Source organism: Halichoerus grypus, chromosome 2 (genome assembly GCF_964656455.1).
Source record: "Halichoerus grypus chromosome 2, mHalGry1.hap1.1, whole genome shotgun sequence".
Lineage (NCBI taxonomy): Eukaryota > Metazoa > Chordata > Mammalia > Carnivora > Phocidae > Halichoerus > Halichoerus grypus.
In genome coordinates, this window is record NC_135713.1 from 178,667,734 (window position 1) to 178,681,215 (window position 13,482).

The 13,482-nt window shown below is 48.2% G+C and overlaps 1 long non-coding RNA gene across 1 annotated transcript in view; it reads left to right on the plus strand.

Annotated features, from left to right (window-relative positions):
• The window catches only part of LOC144381014 (uncharacterized), a 93,155-nt gene that overhangs the window by 32,028 nt on the left and 47,645 nt on the right, over nucleotides 1-13,482 (plus strand). The gene's annotated exons all lie outside the window — the stretch shown is intronic.

Here is a 13,482-nt window from a genome sequence, read left to right on the forward strand (position 1 = left end):
AAACAAGAGCCGGGAGGAGAGAGAGAGGCAAGTGGGTCCCAAGCCTGGAGCTTGGTTGGAGGGAACTCCAGGTGGGCAGTCTCCTCTTCCTGGGTGATCAGGAGGTGAAACTGAGGAGCTCATCTTCAGGAGAGGCCTGGAGACTTGGTAACTGAGGCTCTTGAGGGACTGGGGCATGGTTGGGCCCTAGTCTGGGGACCTGCCAAGGAGGAAAAGGAATTTTCAAGGGCCTCTCCCATTGGGGCAGAGGTGTCCTGAAACGTGCAGTTTCAGTCCCCATGCTCCCTGCCCCCACCTCTGCCAAGCACTTTGGGGAGAGCGGAGTTTGAGGCTGTGGCTCCATAAGGAGATCTTTTCTTCCAGGGCCTGTTTTTTCCAGGGTATTTCTCAGTGGCTGGGGAGTGTCGGGGCCTAACACAGTCAGGCTGTACCAGGAGCCAGAGCCCAGAGTATTCTAATCTCATGGGGAGATAGGAAGAAATGATTAGTGCGCATTGAATGGCCCTGCTGTGAGCATTCTGAGCTGGACTGGTCCTGGGGAAAATCAAGGGCAAGTTCTAATCTCATTTTCAGGTAGGGGAAGGGTAAAGAAGTGACTTTCTGGGGCAGTCTCTTGAAAAACAGGCATAAATAGGGAACAATGGTACCATTCCTTTCTGACCTACTCAACCTGGCGCTTGATACGAAATGAGTGTGGTGCGTGTGTGTGTGTGTGTGTGTGTGTGTGTGTGTGAGAGAGAGAGAGAGAGAGAGAGAGGAAGAGAGAGAGAGAGACTAAGTATAACCTTGTGAACCCTCTTAGGAGGCTAAAGCTTGCTCCCAAATCCCCCCTGCATAAGGATGGATTTGCCCCTTTTTTTCTTATAAAAACCTGTGTTTTCTAAATGCAATACAAAACGTGGCTCAGGGGAGCCACCCCTGAGCTCCAGGGTCCCTTGATGCCTACCTAATCCCCACCCCCGACTCCCGTCTGCCCCACCTCTTGCCACCCAAAGCTCTTTCACTAAAAAATAAAAGTTACAGAACAGAACTGGGGAGACCCTGGGGGAGGAGGAGACAAAGGGGTGACCGCTGGCTGAAGGCCCACAGAGGGCCCTGGACCTGGCAAACGTTACGGAACAATGACCGTGTACCTACACTGGGTACACGGGTCACAACCCGTGGGCACTGCAGATAAGAGTGCGAGGCTGTCTCCGCCCACGCAGAATTTCCGAGACTCTGTTCACCTCATGACTATCTGTAGAAGGTTGTTAGGGACTAAGTCAGATGCACCTGCTTTGATGATGACGCCAGCTGACACCATGTACTTTCTTTATACGAGCCTGACAGCGTGCACACAGTGAGGACCACCAAGGTCGGCATTTCCAAAGAGCTAAGAGGCTCCTGGACAGATGCACCCATGTCTGGACTACTCATGGCGGAAGCTTAGACTCGTTGCATCTATCCTACTTTGCTCTTGAAACGGCACTGGACCTACGCCGGCTTTGCCACTCACTGGGTCTGTGACCACGGGAAAAGCCCTTTCCCTCTTTGGGTTCAGGTCCCCTCTCGGTATTCGTTGAACCATATGAAATTGTTATTTTTTTTAGGTCATTAAAAGGAAGGGGCTGATCTGCTTTCGAAAGTCCCTTTGATCTCTCACATTTGAGACTCCCTAAATAATGTCCATGTCCTCTGCCCTCTGTCCTCCACACGGTGGGTTTTCCACAACTTTTCACCTCCCTATCACTGCACTGTGGCCTGGCCCGGGTAAGATGCCCTTACTGTCATGACTGCTTGAAGGCAAGTCCTACTCTGGGATTAGGGGGCATATTCTGTTTTCTGGACTTATGATGTTCTTTTTTTTTAAAATATTTTATTTATTTATTTGTCAGAGACAGAGAGAGTGGGAACACAAGCAGGCAGAGGGAGAGGGAGAAGCAGGCTCCCCGCCGAGCAGGGAGCCCGATGCGGGGCTCGATCCCAGGACCCTGGGACCATGACCTGAGCTGAAGGCAGACGCCCAACGACTGAGCCACCCAGGCGCCCCAACATTTTTTTTTCTTATTTTAAATGCCCATTGTAGAGTATTTGGAGGTGGAAAAAACGTAAAGAGGGAAATAAACATCATGTGCAATCTACCATCAGCCACTGTTAACATTTGATGCATTTCCTTCCAGTCTCTATGCATACATTAAATGTTTTTTTCTTTTTATTATTTACTTGTTTATTTGAGAGAGAGTGAGGGAGCATGTGAGTGGGGGGAGGGGCAGAGAGTGGGAGAGAGAATCTTAAGCAAACTCCTCACTGAGCGTGGAACCCAAACGGGGCTTGATCCCAGGACCCTGAGATCTTGACCTGAGCCAAAATCAAGAGTCGGCTGCTTAACTGACTGAGCCACCCAGGAGCCCCAAATGTATTTTTTTCCTAAACTTCCATAGTTCTTTACAGTAGATTGTATTTTTAAAATAGATTTTACTTTTTAGAGCAATTTTGGGCTCACAGCAAAATTGAACAGAAGGTACAGAGATTTCCCAAATGCCCCCTGCCCCCCTCCCCCACATCCACCTTTATCAACATTCTGCACCAGAGTGGGACATTTGTTACAACTGATGAGCCCAGGCTGACACACCATAATCATCCAAAGTCCATAGTTGGCATTAGGGTTCACTCTTGGTGATGTACATTCTGTGGGTTTGGACAAATACATAATGACATGTATCCATCATTACAGTAACATACAGAATTGTTTCACTGTCCTCAAAATCCTCTGTGCTCTGCCTACTCATCCCTCCCTCCCCCAACCCCTGGCCACCACTAATCTTTGTATTGTATTTGCCTTTTCCAGAATGTCTTATAGTTGGAGTGAGACCATATGTAGCCTTCTCAGATTGGCTTTTTTCACTTAGTAATATGCATTTAAGATTCCTCTGTATCTTGGGGTGTCTGGCTGGCTCAGCCAGAGGAGCATGTGACTCTTGATCTCGGGGTCGGCGGTTTGAGTCCCCACGTTGGGTATAGAGATTACTCAAAAACAAAAATCTTAAAAAAAAAAATAAAAAGATTCCCCCATGTCTTTTCCTGGCAGTAGGTTGCACTTTTGGCTCTAATTCCTAATCCTTTCCTGTATCTACATCTTTTGTCATGTGACTTTGCAGTTCCTCCCACTAAAGGAGGGGGTGGAGTATATTCCCCCCCAACTCTTTTGGGTTTGACCATGTGACTTGTCTTGGCCAATGGATTTTTATTGTTTGTTTACTCTGTCAATGTATAATAACTTTGTTATGATATTTATTTAGGTGAATTATGATGATCTGTTTTTACTAGTTGATTCACAGATTGAGACTATGTAGAGGATATGGAGTGGATCTTATCTCTTTCCCCATAAAACCATCGGCAAAGAGCAAATGTTCAGTAGGATGTCAGATAACTGTATTAGTTATCTATGCAGGTGTAATTATCCCTAAACTTAGGGGTCAAAGCAAGACACAATTATTATCTCATGGTTTCTATGGAGCAGGGATCTGGGTGTGGCTTAGCTGCATGCTCTGGCCCAGGATCTCTGGTGCTGGGGGTAGAGTAGGGGCTACTCTCATCTCAAGGCTCAACAGGGGAGGATCTTCTTCTAGTCTCACTCAGGAAGTTGCTGGCAGGATGCAGTTCCTCACTGGCTGATGGCTGGAGGCTGCCCTTAGGGCAATTTATAATATGGCAGCTGGCCTCCGTAAGAGTAAGCAAGCAAACAGAAGAGAGTGAACAAGACAGAAGCCAGGATCTTTTGCAACCTAATCTTGGAAGGGACATCCCAATTCTACTTGTCGAAGAAAATCACTAGGTCCAGCCCACATTCAAGGGAAGGGAATTTACCCGGGTATGAATACCAAGAGGTGGGGACCATTGGGAACTATCTTAGGAGCTGCCTACCACACTCACAGAGGATAGAGTTGGTTTGTGTAACTTTGTGGAGCCTTGTTTAATTCTTTGACAATGATAAAAAGAAATGGGAACATTGCCCATTTTGGATAATTCACATGCTAGAAACCTGAACTATGAAGAGTTGACACACACAGTCCAGTGAATCCCATAATACAATGAATTAGATCAGCATTCTTCAGTGGGAGTCTGTGTATATATAATTTTGTGTTTATATGCATTTAGGGTGTGGGGTAAAAATATTAGCTTTCATCAAATTCTCTTCAGGTTTCCTGACCTCCAAAAGAGCACTACTCTGGAGAGTTAAAATAAAGGGTGGAGTAGAGCAGGGTGGGGGAGATGTTAAGACTCTAATTGCACATGCAAGATCAGGCTACAGAAAGCTAAGCTGACAGCTCATTGGAACACTGCCCTTGTGTGGTTTGGTTTCATGTCAGAGGGACTTTATGCCCTGCCTGACCCAGCCTGGGCAGTTCATCTCTGAGAGACAGGAGGTGTTGGTTGGAATATTCCAGAAAAAAAAACATGTGATGCATCAAGTTGCCTGAATGAATGTTGTTAGAAAAGATGTTGGGTGTGTCTATGTCCATGAGGCAGAACAGGGGATGGAGCCGGGAGCTTAAGATTAAGGGTAAGCAGAGAATATTGCAGGGTGTCCTCTGGGCAAATCCTCAGCCTCTTTAGCATGCTAGTGCTGTGGAGAGAGCTTTGGGTTGACTCAGGTCGACTGAGATTTGGATCCCGACTGAGCCCTTTCCCAGCTGGGGGGGGGGGGTGACCTTGCACAAGATTTAATTCACAGGGCTGATGAGATACAGTTTGCTTGTTTAAATTTTCACTTTGTTGAAAGAGGATTCAAGGTAGCATTTGGAGAATAAAAAAGATATAAACACAAAAGCATCTACTGTTAGGCCTAGCATTTCTCCCCTGCCCCCAACCATCTACCCACTGGTCCATCCATTAACCCACCTATCTTTCCAGCTGTTTACCACCCTTTCATCCATCAGCTATCCACTCTCCATCAATTCATCCATCCGCCCATCCATTCACCCATTCAGTTACATGTCCATCCACCTACACATGTGTTCATGCATCCAACCATTCATTCACTCTCCATCCATCCACCTACCCATCCATCCATTCATCCACCCACCATCAATTTACCCACACAGCTATATGTACATCCACTTACACATGGATCCAACTCTTCATCCATCCACCCACCCCCCATCCATCAATCCATCCATCCATCCATCCATCCATTCATTCACTCTTCCATCCATCCATTAACCTACCCAGCCCATGTCCATCTATTTACACATAAATCTAATATTCATCCATCCACCCACCCCCCATCCATCAATCCATCCATCCATCCATCCATTCATTCACTCTTCCATCCATCCATTAACCTACCCAGCCCATGTCCATCTATTTACACATAAATCTAATATTCATCCACCCACCCACCATCCATCCATCCATCCATCCATCCATCTGTAACAGTTATTGAGCCGCTATAGTATACCAGGCAGTATCCTGGCTGTCTTGGTTGCCTCAGGCTCCAGGGGAACAAGACAACTATGGTCCCTGTTCTGATAAAGCTATAATCAATTAAAAGCAATTCAATATTTTTCCTTTCTTCTTTCTTTCCTTCCTTCCCCCCACCATCTGCCCTTCATCCTATTTTCTCTTCCTCTCTCTCCTTCTTCAGGTCCTGTTTTGGGGAAGAATTGACTCCACCATGAGTTTAGGGGGGAAAAAAACAAAGTTGTGGTGGACCCAGTTTCCTACAGAGAGACCTTTGACCTTGACAGAGAGTGCAATGGTCAATTGCCCCAGTGAGCCCCACATGATGAAAATTAAGAACTTGTTTGAGCCACTGTGAGAGGTTAGGAGGGGTCCCTAAGATCCAGCACCAAGTCTCTCTATGCATTGCTCCTCTGGGATTGGCCTGACCCATAGGTGGGCAGGTAAATGCCTTCTCCCTTCTGTCTCCAGCACCCCCTCCCCATCTATTCAGGGATGCCTGGATGGCCACCAAGTGAAGTGTCTTTCTTGAGCTTAAGGCTCTGATCCCTGTGAAAATGAAAATTTCTCTGTGAGAGGGTCACAGTTTAAACACGTGGCTGCGAATGAGTGTCACTTACTTTTTCAATGGAATTGAATCAACAGGTATTCATGAAGACTGCCTGAGACCAGATTGGGGGTGGGAACGGCCTGTGGTAATGGCCTATGTTTCCTGGATGGGGAACCAGGAGACACCGGTGATGGCTCTGCTGGGCCACGTATGGACTCCCGAGCCTTGCACAGGCAGCTCCCACTCGGCTTCTGGAACTCGATGATCTGAAGTGGGCACAGAAAGGAGTCCCTGAGGGCTGGCTCTGTGGGCACGTGACCTGAGGGGCTGCACAGGGCCTCGTGTTTGGTTTAATGCTCTCCTGTTGTCATCTTACAAAGAATGGTTTTCAACCACGGGGTCCCGCATTTTCAGTTTGCGCTATGCTGGCAAATTATGTAGCTGGTCTTGGTGGGGAAGTAGGACCCAGGGAGAGGGACCCAAAGGACAAACACTGCTGGCTGTAGGAGCCTCAGCTGCTGCTACTCCCCATCCCTCAAGATCCAGCTCAGGACTGGCCTGCTTGAGCAAGCCATCTCTGAATAAGCCCACCTGCCGGGATCACTCAGCTCCTCCCAGGCACGTCAGTCCGCAGACAGCAGGCTCTGCTTGGCACCTCTTTTGCTTGTTGGCGGTGCTCGGGGAAGTCGGGTGGTGTCAAGTGCGGGTACCCATTTCCCTGCTAGCACCTCCAGAGGTGCCTCTCCCGTTCAACTCTGTCCCTCCGCATGGTGGGGAAAAATGGCTTTGGAATTACATGGGCCTGGGTTTGAGTTTTCCACTTCACTTCTTACAAGCTGAGTGAGGAAAGGAAGAGGGCAGCCTCCGAGAGCTTCAGGGTGCCTGCGTCCCTCCAGCTTCCCCCGGTGGCTGTGAGGGCAGAGTGAGCTGCAGACGGAAGACACTGGCGTACGGTAGGCACCAAATAAATGAAAGGGTCTTCTTGACTCAGAGCTTCACTTCCTCACCTGTGAAGTGGAGAAATCACCCCTACTTCTAGGTGGTCAGGCACAAGGCATTTGGATGCATTATCAGCCGAGAATACGCAGACCCCCAGCAGCATGTCCCCTCCCGGCAGCCTGAGAGTCGCGCCCGGCGGGAGCCCTGTAGCCGGCGGCTTCTCTGGGGCGATGGTGCCTCCTGAGTTTCTAGCCGCTGAGCCCTTTGAGGTTTGAGTTACATTTTCACTTGGCAGAGTTGGTTCTCAGACGGAAACAGAAAATCTGTCAGAGAGAGTAAGAGAGAGCGGGAAAGAAAGAGGGTGGTGGGGGGGGTGGGGAGACAGAGAGAGAGAAGAGGCAAGGAGTGCAAAACAAAACAAAAAAAGGCTCCCATGGCTTCTTGGACTCGGAATGGCTCTGTGGAGACCAGGGGGGATGCATACAAATCAGAAACACATGCATGAGGCTTCCCTCCCAGCACATGCGGCTCTGGAATGGGGGCGCTGAGGCCTTAATATGCTGTCTTAGGACTGGCCAGGCTTGGGATGGGGAGAATGACATGGAGACAGAACCTGTGCCTGTGTCCTCTCATCCTATCCTGGGTGAAAGGGGAGAAGATGGGAGAAGTGGCTGGATCTATGTCTCTACTCTTGGACTCTGGAAGGTCTTGAGACCTTCCAGGGGGAGCTTTATAGGGATGGTGAATATCTGGCAGCATCGGGCAGTGGAAAGAGCATGAGCTTTAAAGTCAGGCAGACTTGGATGGTAACCTATGTCCCTCACTAGCTATGTGACTTTGGTAAGTTAGTTAAGCTCTCTGTGCCCAAATTTCCTTATCCCAAGTATGAGGACCGTGATCGCTATCCCAACAGGCTTTTGTGAGGATGAAACCGAATTCTGCATTTTACTTATTTGATGACTCACTGATTGGGTCCCCAATACTTCTTTTCTTTCCAGAAAGGATATAAGACTGCTCGCTTCCTCAAAGCAATACAGTACGTTAAAGAAATCATGGCAAAAAGAAAGGAAGAGCGGAACAGAATTATGAAGCTAGGGCAGGGTAGGTACACAAACATGCACAGCGTAGAGTCTGTACAATTATGAAAATTGATTGGTAAATTTGTCTCTGAGCTCCTGGTTGGCCAAAGAAAAGCAGAAAACATCATTTATAAAATCCATTTTGTGTATTTAAACGAAATGGTTTCTCAGGAGAGCAGCTTTCCTCGGCACTGAGGCCACAGTCATCTTTCCCACGGGTCCTTTAAAAGGGGGGCGGTCACAGAGTGGGAATAAAAGGACAGTGGCTCTTTGTTGCATTAGACTGCGCGTGGGAGGCATGGGGAGAATATAATGCACCTGCCTCGGGTCCCGGCACATAGTAGGTGCTCTCTCTGACGGGCTTCACACAGTGTTTCAGGAGATGGCTCATTTCAGTGGAAGGGCTGGTGATCTCGTGTCGCTTTTATCCCACTTCCTGTGACCTGTGGCTTGACTTCAACTCCCGCAAACCCAGCCTCCTCCTCTCTCCCAGCCTGTCTGAATGAAGGCTTCGTGGGGACACCTCTCAGGACCTCTGCGATGGGGATGCTGCGGACTCATCGGGCTGCTCTCAGGAAGCCCGAAACCTCCTCCTGGAAGTCCGGGTGCTTGGCTTGGTGACACGCATCTGTCTGGGTTCTGTCCCGGGGAGGAAACATGTGGGCATTCTCTAAGAACTCAAGCACAGCTCCCTCCTGCCTTCCCTTCTTTGTCTTTCCTTCCTGGGTGAATGAAAGGCAGAGTGAATGAAAGTTTCCCTTCTGATGGGAAAACTCCCTCGGGCCCCGTAATGAGCTAGAATAATTGATTTGTCGATAAAAACCGAGGCTATGGAATTGATGCTTGGTGTCAAAACAGTCCGGATCACTTTGGTACCAATTCATGGTCGCTGGAGGGAAGCTATTAGGCGAGAGCCCGGTGAAAAGGGGGCAGATTTGGGTGGAAACATGAAAGATTTGATTGTGTTCAAGCTCCCCAGCATGGCACTACCCTGGTGGGATCTGATTTCAGTGCTCCAGACTGAGGTCCTGGTTAATATTTGCTTTCTCTCCTTTCTCATGAGGGTGGAAATAACTTGGCAATTGCCCCATCGCAGCTACTGTTTGAACGTGGATATTCATTTAATCTGGAGTTCTGTTACTCTTTAAATATTTAGGGGTTTGGCTGAGGCCTTTGTGTTCTTAGGATGCGATAGACAGTGAAAAATGGTATTGGAATGTTTCTACTCGGTTCAGAAAGGAGATGGATTCTCGGCCTCCATCCCCCCTGCGATGTCTCCCCCACCCAACACTTGCTTTCTTCCCTCCTCTTCTGCCTGCAGCTTTGGTTGAGAACCAAGTTCTTTCCACATATATGGACAGAGGCCATGGAGTGGAGGAGAAGAAAACACTTTGGAATTAGATCCACAGGGGGACAGTCACATCTTGGCTCCTTCCCCATGAGCCAGGCAAATTTGGGCAAGTGTTGAAGAGCTTGCTCTCCTCATCTGTGAAATGGGGCTGAGGACATCTCCTCTAGAGAGCTGATATAAAGGTCAAATGAGATATAATGTGTATATAGTACTATTACCGTTTTATGACAATGCCTTTGATCTAAAACGATATGCTTCCAAAGTATTCCCAAAGCATTCTGAACAGGTATAAATATATATAAAAAATTTTTTTATTCAAGTATAGTTGCTGCACAATGTTACATTATATATGCTATATTTCTTGTAGGATGAAGCTAGTTAATGCTTGGGTCCTTGATGGTGATGAGTTTGCTGCAAATCTTTTGCTATCCAGGGAAAAGGCATAGGCAAGACAGGTGGCTGAGCCATTCTTTGGGCCCAGTGCCACTATTTAATGCTCTGGTTTCATCCCTCTGGCGACTCAAGGAGGTTTGGGGGCATATTTTCCTTTGAAAGAGGAGGAAGCAAACTCAGATATTCTGAGCCACTTGTCTTGGGTCACAGAGTGACTCGGAGAGCCTAGCTCCAGTCTCTGGGCCTCCACATTAAATCTTCTTCCAACTTGACCAAGATGCCACTCACAGCTTCTGAGGGTGACCAGAGAATGCTGGGGGGCCTGCCCATCTCCACTCAGAGGTTTGGGCCTTCGAACTCTCATTGTTTTGTGGTTGGCTTATTCCCCGGATGGTTATTAAGCATCTACTCCTTGCCAAACACTGTGGGAAGTAAGGAGCCAGACAGAGCCCCCATCCTCAAGAAGCTGACAGTTTATTTAGGAGACAGACAGATCAGCAATTTTTCAAAAAGAAGAAAGAGGAGAAGTTTGAGAAAGTGCCGAGTGCTTCTCTTTTGTCCCTTGGCTATAACTGCGCTGCCAAGCACGTGCCTTACGGTAGGTGGGCAGCAACTGTCATCTGAACGAATACAGTCTCTCTCTACCATAGGTGTTTCCCAAATGCCGGAGATCCCGCTGTTGGGTCCCCGGAATTTAAGACATCATGACAGTCCAGGAGCCACACTCCATAATAAAAGCTGTAGCAGTGTGAGCCAGACGAGGTGGACACAGCCAAGGTCACCATAAAAACCACCCTGGCTGGTAGTGTCCACCTCCAGGCACACAAGTGGGAGCGGAAGGCCAACCTCGGGCCAGGCCCCAGGGGGGACCTGATGCTCTGTGCGCACCTGCACGTGGGGCCACCAGGTGCCTGGGTCGGAGGGGACCCTGACCAGCTTCAGGAAGGAGGGTGAGAGCAGGAAATCGTCCGGTGTTCCCAGGCTTGGATCGGGCGCACCCTTACCTCCATCAGCCCCACGCCTGCCTGCCCTTTCCCCACGTCTCCTCAGGCCTGGAGGGTCTCCAAGTATGGCCACCCGCTGCGACAGGTGGGATCTGAGGAGTCCTCCCCAGCTCAACACACACTTCTTGGGGCCCAGGAGCATCCTGTGAATTTCTGGCAAGTGAATGGCCTTGGAGTGCTATGGCTATTTATTTTGTTGAGAAGAGATGTCGTCATCTCTTCCGGCAATTCTTTATACCCAGACATCCTTCTCCCCTTCCTCTTCTGATTCCCCTTTTTCTACTTCCTTCTACTTCTTATTCTTCTCTTCCTCATTCACACCCTATTCTTCCTCCTCTTTTTTTTTTTTTTTTTAAGATTTATTTATTTATTCCAGAGTGAGAGAGAGTTCGGGAGGTGGGGCAGAGGGAGGGGGAGAACCCCCAAGCAGGCTCCCCACTCAACATAGAGCCCGACGCAGGGCTCAATCCCAGGACCCTGAGATCTTGACCTGAGCCGAAATCAAGAGTCGGACGCTTAACAGACTGAGAAACCCAGGCGCCCCATATTCCTTCCCCTCTTATGCAGTCTCTGTTTCTTTTTCCTTCTCATGGATTTCAAAGGAGTTGTTTTCTATATGCACATATATAAACACATACATGTAGGTATATGCATATGACATAGGTTACTTAACTATGTGTTATATGTGCGTATATATATTTACATACATACAAATATATATGGATGTTCATAAACATATATGTGTGTGTATACACACACACACACACACACACACACACATCCATACATAAAACCAGTGTAATTGCACTTCTAAATATGTCCTTCTGCCAAGAATGTAGGAGATCCAGAAGGTCTGGGATCAAAGTCTGGCCATGGCCCTGTTGGGAAGTTCAAGGGCTGGCCGCAGAACGCACGGGGAAATTACAACTCCACGAAGGCATGAGCTTTTAGTGCTAGAGATCACTTGTGCTAGGATCTTCTTTCTGATACGAAGTTGCTGTGTGACCCTGGGAAAATTATCTTATCTCTCTGTTTCTTCTCCACGTAGAAAATAAGACCTACAATACTACACAGGAATGTAGTGCCGCTCAAATAAGAGTATTAGGAGAAATACAAATGTGAGCTATTTTTTTTTTTAAGATTTTATTTATTTGACAGAGAGAGACACAGCGAGAGAGGGAACACAAGCAGGGGGAGTGGGAGAGAGAGAAGCAGGCTTCCTGCGGAGCAGGGAGCCCGATGCGGGGCTCGATCCCAGGACCCTGGGATCACGACCCAAGCCGAAGGCAGACGCTTAACGACTGAGCCACCCAGGCACCCTGTGAGCTATTATTTTACTTAATGTTTTTATTCACCCCCACCCTTTTATTTGAAACGGCTGCAGAACAATTATGTGTATGTACGGGGCGGGGCAGGGAGAGAAGAGAGGAGAGGGGGAAGTGTTCGCCTTATAAAAAAGGAAGGTGGTTTTTACATAATTCCAGTTGGATTGCTCACCCTCACTAAGGGAATATTTCTTAATTTTCTTTTAACTTATGCGCAACTGAACATTTGTCTAACTTTTAGTAATTTGTATAATTAAAACAAAACTGATTTCTCTTTTTTCTAAGTATAAAACTATTCTGCAATATCCAGTATGCTTCCTCAAACTCTCCCTCCCCCCAAGTGTGGATCTGCCCTGGCCTTGGGGGATAGAGAATTTATCCCAAATTGTTGTATGACCTTGGCTCATTTACTCACCTTTTCTGAGCCTCAGTTTCCCCTTTGGTGTGATGGACAGGAGCCTCCTTGGCAGCTACAGGGCCTCTGGTGAGGGGACGAGCTCCCCAGAGATAAGCATCCCTCATCCTGAAGGGCTTTCTGGCCGTGGGGCTCTGCTCAGACCCATAGTGCAAGGCAGGGGTCCCCATGGTGAGAACAGTTTCTCTCTAGGGACTGTCTCCTGGAGATTTAGTGTGATATTTTTTCTCACCCTCAGGAATCTGGCCAAACTCCAGGGCCGCCTATCATGAGCAGTCTTGTTTGCTTGAGTTTGCAGAGTTGTGAGGGTAAAGGACTGGCTTTGACTATTCAATCCGTCGGGTGGGGGTGGGGAGCTACCTTGGGCCAGAGGTGTGATTTTTCCCTCTCTTTTAGGAATCAGGCCATTCACCTATGGGATTCAGTGGAAGTGTGTGTGAGTGGAGTGGGGCGTGGGGAGGGAGTGTAATATTTGGGGGGGGCGGCGACTATTTAGTGCTAGTTGCTATCTTGGTAGACGTCCTCTTACTCAATATTCAGTTATGTTATGCAGATGCATGATCATCCCCATGTTACACATGGAACCACTGACGCTCAGAGAGGGAGTATAATTGTTCTCAGTCAGGTGCCTAGCAGGATCTGCACCTAGATCTGTGGTCTCCCAAGCACAGGTGGCAATATGGGAGGGAGGGAGAAATGTTTCCAGAAGGTAACAGGGCAAATTTCTGAGGGTCTAAGGTTTCTCCTTCCTGTTCACCCATTCCTTGAGCAGAATAAATTTGAGAAGGGGATGACGACAGTGACCGGACTCCTGATTGTGCCCATCAAGTGTCTTGGTATTTGGGGGCTTGCTATTCAGGGAGTCAGCCATGGGGTCCCCTCCCTCTATGGATGACCATTCCTCCTAAGAACCAAGGGTTTGGAGAAGGGGATTTGCCTCTGCTGGTCTTCTCTCTTGACTTTCCCAGGCCTTGCTTCCTTCCC